The sequence below is a fragment of the Nicotiana sylvestris genome, chromosome 9 (genome assembly GCF_000393655.2).
Source record: "Nicotiana sylvestris chromosome 9, ASM39365v2, whole genome shotgun sequence".
In the NCBI taxonomy this organism is placed as follows: domain Eukaryota; kingdom Viridiplantae; phylum Streptophyta; class Magnoliopsida; order Solanales; family Solanaceae; genus Nicotiana; species Nicotiana sylvestris.
Window position 1 is genome coordinate 43706905 of NC_091065.1, and position 7717 is coordinate 43714621.

Consider the following 7717-nt stretch of genomic DNA (forward strand, 5'->3'; position numbering starts at 1 on the left):
CGAGTTGATACATCATGTTATTGTGATGTTAGCATTTGTTAATTTTTATGTGGTTTTGGTGGTTGTTATGCGGAGTATAAGGGTGGCATTTCACCATTGTTGTTATACGCGACATAAAGGTAGCAACTTACTATTGTTGAATGTACGGAGTGATACAGGTGGCTATTGTATTTTTGTCTTGGCCGAGTGATAAGGGTGGCTATTACACAGAGTGATAAAGGTGGATATTACACGGAGTGATAAGGGTGTCTATTACATGGAGTGATACGGGTGACTATCAGTGAGATAAGGGTGGCTAACGATATTGTCAGGGTAAAATAATACGGGTGGCTATTAGAGAGATAAGGGTGGCAATGCCAGGGATGATGTGTGATCGTTTGGAGACATTGTATTGATGATTGTCATGTGATGGTTTTCTTTCCCTTGTGTTTGTCCTACACCTTGCGTGACTTGTTTTGTTGATTCGTTGTACTACTCGATGTTTTTGATATTACTTGTTGACTTGGGCTGCAGTAGTACACTTACACAAGCATCACTACTGAAAAATTGGTCTACGATAACGGTTGGACAACCATTCCCATAGACTGTCAAACTGTTGCCATAGGTATATTGGAACAATTTATAACTCGTTACATCCGCTCGCGTGCCAATAGGCTTATTGGAACGGTTCGTGAAATGGTTTGCATCGCCGTGACTATAGATATGTCTATCGCAACGGTTTTCACCTTCTCTGTTGGAACATTTATTTTTTTCAATTGGAACGGTTTAAAACCGTTACTATATTATTTACACAATGGTTATTAACCGTTACCATATTATTTAAAGCAATACTTATGTAAGCTTTTGTTACGGTTATGTATGGATATAACAATAGTTTCTGTAAGCTATCACAACGGTTATATTTGTATTTGGAACGGTTTATAGATCAATTTGGAATATTTTATAGGATCTATTGCAACGGTTTACATTGTCTACTAGAACGTTATTTGTGTCCTATTACAACAGTTCTGGTAGGCTATTATCAGTTCAATTAAGACCAAAATGTAGCACATGTTATAAATAAATATTTATATATATAACAAAATAATAATAACACTAGTTTTTAAATACATCATAAAATGAAACTATTAATAATATAAAATTATCCTTCAAGCAAATAATATCCATAAAGCAAATATTGTACCCCAAGTGCATAAGTTTAGTGCATTTCAAGAGAGTAAGTAAGTTTCAAAAATGTTGATAACAAAAGATTCCTAGAACATTCATCTATAACAATTCAAAATTCTATCTCAAGTAAGGTCTAGTTCTTCTTCATCATCCATTTCTTGATCTACTCCACCGACAAAAGAGGATAAATAAAGTTATTAATAGTTTTAAACTTCTGAATGAAACAACATGAGCTGATTATACCTCCATTACTTTTCAAAGGAATAAAAGTAATGGAACAACTTCAGCTAACTTTTATGAATAAAACAACATGATCTAATTGTACATTTCTTCCATTTGAATCAAGAAATCAAGATCACTACACTTACACCCAACTAAGTTGTAAAAGCAGCTAACTTTTATGAATTATATATTACAAAAAAATTAAAAAAAATAGCTTCAGAAATCAAGTCTTCCAATCTGATACAGAGTATATTGACTAAGTAAAAAAACATCTAAAAAGGGCACATATGAAGCAAGAAATCAAGATCTTTGAACTTACCCAGGTAAATATGTAAAGACATCAAGTCATTGGACTATATATATTAGACAATAGAAGAAGCAACTTACAAATTCAATTTCTTCCAATATTATTCCAAGATTACATTTGACAAAGTCAGAAACTTCTAAAACAAGTTAAAACATGAAGCAAGAAATCAAGTTTATTACACTTACCCACTTAAATATGTAAAGGCAACAACTTTTGGACTTAAAATATTTTGAAAAATGAAGCAGCAACTAGCAATTTTACAGTAGTACTTATTAAAAGCTGAGGCTGAAAAGCCTGCAGACAATGTTAAGAGTAAGCTTTAAATTTTGGATAATGGCTTTCTTTGGAGGTTGTTCTTTATCTATCCTAACATTATTACCATTCTTGTTGTTATGAATTGCAAGCTACTCTGGTGGTCAAGCCACAGTTGTGGGATCTGTTGTGGTGACCAACCTCACAAAGGGGATAAAAAAGGAGCTTGGGAAAGATCAGAGGTATATTTTTTCTCCAAGTGAAGTAATTCCTATGTGCTGGAGACTATTTAATTACAAAAACACATTTATACTCCGACTTTTAATTTTATATAGAAAGTCTGCTACATGCTGTAGTTTTTAATTTGTTAAGAACTTAGTGTTTCAGTCAATTAATGTTAAATTAAATGTTCAAATATTTTGTTATTCAGATATATGTGGTGGAGATAAGGATATTGGATAGGGTTATTAAGATACAAACCAAATAAAAGGTGTGATTTTGATACACATTCTAACCAAGTCAGTGAAGTCCTCAGCAAACTTAGACACATATCTATATCACTGTCCAATTCTAAACATATAATGCAGCACTAATCCAAAATTGCTACAAGAATGAACCTTAGAGCTACTTCTTAGCAATGTACAATGCCCGAAAACGCAGGAACCCCAAACAAGACAATCAAGTTTGACACATAAGTACCAAGTCCCAACCACAACTACAACCTCAACCATTGACTCTCAGTCGGTCACAGAGAAGTTGGATACCAATAATACTGAAATAGGCACATCAATAGGAAGAAAAAAGGATATTACCATATCCACCCGTGCAGATTTGACTTAAACCAAAAAACAGGTAACTTGAGAGCTCACTCATGTAGATTTGCTGCCAAAATTACTGCAGAAAACCGATCAGAAACAACCTAGATTTCAACTTTTAATTGTTGCAATTCTGCTGTTAAGTTGCAGCTCAGCAAGAAGCATGACAATATTAGGTTTTTAAATAGGAAGAAACAAGACAGTATCAACAAGAAATAGGACATTTTGACATTATGCAATTCTCCTATGGCAATCTTAATTCCATGAATATTAAAGAAAAAGTTGTCCTTTCTTATTAATCCAGTATATTTTATTTTGTAACACCAACTTGAGAATTTTTACTAATTAAATTCCACGTGGACATAGGTTCTACCTGCCATATATATAAACGTAGATGCCTTACCAAACTAACCCAAGCAGGCTTAAATACATCTCTAGCTCTCTGCTTCTTTCAAAAATTGGAAAACAAATATCAAAAGAAAATTACAAAGAAACAGAAAATGGGTTGTTGGTCTGCTGAAAATGCCACTAAAGATTTTCTCAAAACCATAAACATGGTAAGTACAATTATGAACTTATCATATCTGCAATCTGATATACAATTCAAATGATTTTTTCTCCTCAAGTTGTTCTAATGTTATGTTGATCTGATTCAGGGAAAGAGAGCTACAGAACCAAACGGAGCAGAGTTCATCTCCGCGCTCCCAGCAGGAAATAATATACAACTTATGGTAGTTACTTGTGCAAATATTGCAGACTCCACCACCCTTGCACTGGTGGCAGCAACTCAACAAATAGGAGGACGCGTCGAGAAGAAGGGCTGCTGCTGACCAGAATTGGTGCAAAGGCAAAAAAGGTTACGACTCAGGAGATGGAAAATAGAGGACATTGGATTGTTAAGGTAGATAAATGCATAGGAGAAGAACATGTATACATAGTAAAATCTCCTTGAAGGAGAGTGGTTGAAGCCTAAATCTTGATACATTATACTTACTACCAGATACAACTAGTCTTTTAGAGAATTTTAGTAGATTGGAATTGTAAATACTTATTTAATGTAGAACACTTCAACTTTCATGGAAAACTACCAAAATTCAAATATATGGGAGGAGAAATTTTGATAAATATAAAATGTATTTTCCAGTATTCTAATCTAATAACTTAATGGAGATAAAAATTATTCTCTAAGACATTTACTTTTGAGTTCCTAATATTAATTTTATATTTCAATTATTTAGTTCTAGAAGTAGAATTCTCCCTAATAGATTGGGAAGAAACTGCATTATGAACCCGCACGTTCTACAATTTGAAGGAAACAAGAGTGAAGGCATCATGACATTTGCATTAGATTTTGTTTTACTTTGAAATATCATATTCTTTAAAAAATTTCAAAACACTAGGACTGATCATTATGATACTTCTTCAAGCTAACATCCTCTATTTCTTTTGGCTAAGTATGGATTGGGAGCTAAAATAGAATGAGAAAGGTGGCATCTTTCTTTGCAAGTATACAACAACAAAGTGCCGTCAAGGCAACCACAGAACTACGCTACGATAAAGGACCGAAGGCGAAGTTAAAAAATGACTAAACTAATCAAACTTAGCCATCTTACTAACTTCCCTCTAAAAAATAGAACAGAGAGAGAGCAGTGGTAGAAAAGCAACAGAAGGAGTGTAACATTTGGAGTATGTACTGATCTTGATTGTTAGTCCTAGTAGATATAGACGATTGATTAGTTGCATAGCAGCTTGTTGTGCAAAGGAAGCTTCCCCAGGTGAACGAGCATTGAAAGCTAGCATGTTAGGATCAACCCGTAATCCTGGATTCATTCTCTATTCGAAGCTTGTCATTCTCATAGGGTTCAAAATGGTCTTTCTTTAACTGATTTTATACTTTCTCCAAGCATTTTGAATTGATTGAAAAACTCACTTTTTTTGCATCTTCATGAATGTCATATTTTCCCTACAAATTTAATGCATTTAGGTTAGTATAAATAATATGAAATATCCACACACGCCTATTAAATATTGTGAACTTCAAACCTTGATATGTTTCCACATATCTTCTTTTGTCTCAAGTTTCCTCCAATTAAATACATTAAGAGAACAAAAAGTTGCATTCCTTGCCAATGTACCGAGGAAGCTACCCAACTCATTTACCTCTTCATCAGTAAGACCTATGGGTTGATTGTTCTGATTTAGCACAATTTTCTTACGCTCTTTCACTCCACAATAGTACAAAGCAAAGATAATCATCAATCACTATTGTTAGTTAATTTTATTTACTCCACAAATATACTTATCTGTCCATCTTAGGAGATTCATCCAACTTTTGTCACCGTAATCCATAATTATTCTATATAACATATTCAAATTACCAAAATTAATATTCAAGGTAAGCAAAGTTAACTCTTATCCATATTAGGCTCAAATTAAGTATAATGCGAAAACCTAAATAGCCACCTGATTACATGGAGTCTTTATTTACTTTGATGTACTAGATAGCAATCAGATGTGCTTATATCATATACTCACCTATAAGTGAGTTCATGTAATATAAATTATCACAATTCGCCTACAAAATTTAGCACAAAAATAGCTCCGGATAGAATCTAAAACTGATCAAGAAGCTCATGATTTCCAAATAGTGTTAGTACTTTCCACATTGAGAAGAAAATATATGATCAGTTTAACCTACGTAGAGATATGTATCACTTTGTGTATACAATTTTAATGGTGACTTCGACAATAAGAAATCATATCAGCTATGAGTTCAGAGTGTTCTGAAAGAAAAGAAAGTTGCAGCGGCATATATCTGCTCCTTAGCAAATTCCAAGTCAACATTATATAAAAAAAAGATTTCGTGATTGAAAGCTCTTATCATTTTCCAGTTAACACGACTTATTTAGACAACATTGTAACATATCAATTGAAAGGAAGTTACAATGACAAACACATAAACTAGAGTTTTTGGCTTATGGTTACTAACAATGAGAAACTATATCCTTTAGTTTCTGGCTTATGGTTGCTAATAATGAGAAAAATTATTAGAGTGGCAAAATAAAGGATATGGATATCTACTTATAACAAGCAAGCATATTCAGGTTTTTGCTCATTTTTTGACTTCAGTATATAATGAAAAGATATTAAACTGTGCTAAGTAAGGTCATATATATGCGAAGAACTCATAGATATCAAGAAAAAAAAGGGAGAAATTATAGTACAACAAAATCTTAATAGAACTCTAATTTAGATTAAAAGCTTCAGTAGAAAAAATTCACAGCTTTAAAGCTGTTAAGTTGACCAAGAAAAAAATATTTAACAAAGACAACTAAATCAAATAGTGATATATCTAACAAAATATAGAATCAAAACCTATCAATTGTACCTACGTAAAGCATAATTTCAAGCACAATAAGAAGACATGCACCAGTGTGTTTAATCTCCATTCAATCATACTATGTCACTCAAATACTCCCAAAAATAAAAGTCAGTTGAATCGGATAATAACGAACATTAATAGTAAAATATTCATTCAAAAACATAACTATCGAATGTGGTTATCTAAAATTTAAATTAAAAAGATATTAAAAAAACTATCCGCGATTTATCCCACGGCTATCAGTTACAATTTCTTCCTCACTAATGGAATCTGCAAATTATGGTTCAACTAATGAGAAATTGCAAAAGGAGGTGGTCGAGCTTAGCCGAGAAAAAACCCTAAAATTTTGGGACTATTTGAAAATGTGGAGCTTGGATTAATAGAAGGAGGTGGTTGTTTCAGGTGGAGGAGATAAAGTTTATGGGTGAAGAAAAAAGAAAATCAAATCTTGGAACTAGTCAAAGAGCTGAAACGATTTTGTTGACGGCGGGATGGTGGTTGTTGTTGACGACTGTAGAAGGAGGTGGTTATTGACGGCCATAGCTGTTACATAATCGGAGGTTCTACTGCAGATGTTGACGGCGGGATGGTGGTAGAGTCGGCGGTTGATGGCTGCCTTTCGATGGTTGTTACAGAATCATCGTTCTGGGTGAAGTCCCTTTTGAGAGGGATGTCCTTTCGATAGCCTTTAGTTGTTTTTAATTTTATTAGGTATAGAAATTAATTAAGATAAAAAAGAAATTTATGTAAAAATAGGGATTCTAGCGCGAGTTTTACGAAAATTCAAGGGGGCCAAAATTTTAGGAGGGAAATAACAACCGTTCCCATTGCATTTTTTTCAAGATCCATGGCAACATATTTATTTATTGGCACAGTTAGCATAAGCGTTGCAAAAAATAAACCCCTATGGGAATGGTTGCTAATTAATGGCAACAGTTTTATAGCCAAAGTGTGCTAGTATCACCCATGTAATATTACAACGGTTAGAACCGTTCCAATAACTGATATGTATGAACGGTTTCTGAACTGTCACAAAAACATCCGTTCCAATAGGCCCATTTTCTTGTAGTGTATATCGTAGCATGCCACTTGTACTACCTCTAGAATATAAAACTTGACATTTACTGATCATGCCCATGTGTTATTGTATTATCCATTTTTCATGTTGCTATTGAGCCTGTTACCGTGCCGGGCAGATTGTGATTGTGAGCCTGTGACTATGCCGGGTGAATTTTAATTTTTGGCACGTGAATTGTCCGTGCGATTGTGATTGGAGATGTGGGCACGAGGTGCGGTGAGTATGTGATTGTGGGTTGAGACCCGTGACTTGTGACTATGAGATGATGTATCACATAGTGATTTTGTTGTGAAACTAGTGGATAACAGCTTGATTAATTGGTTGCCCTTTGTGTTCCTTATTTGGTTTGAACGATTCTTTACGGTGCTCTTATTCTTTTACTGTTTATATCACTTGATGGTTCTTTTTTTTTATTTACTGATTTTTTTCTTTCTATTATTAGCTTTATACTTCTGTACTGCACAGGTTATTTTGTCTAGTGAGTGTCTTGATTG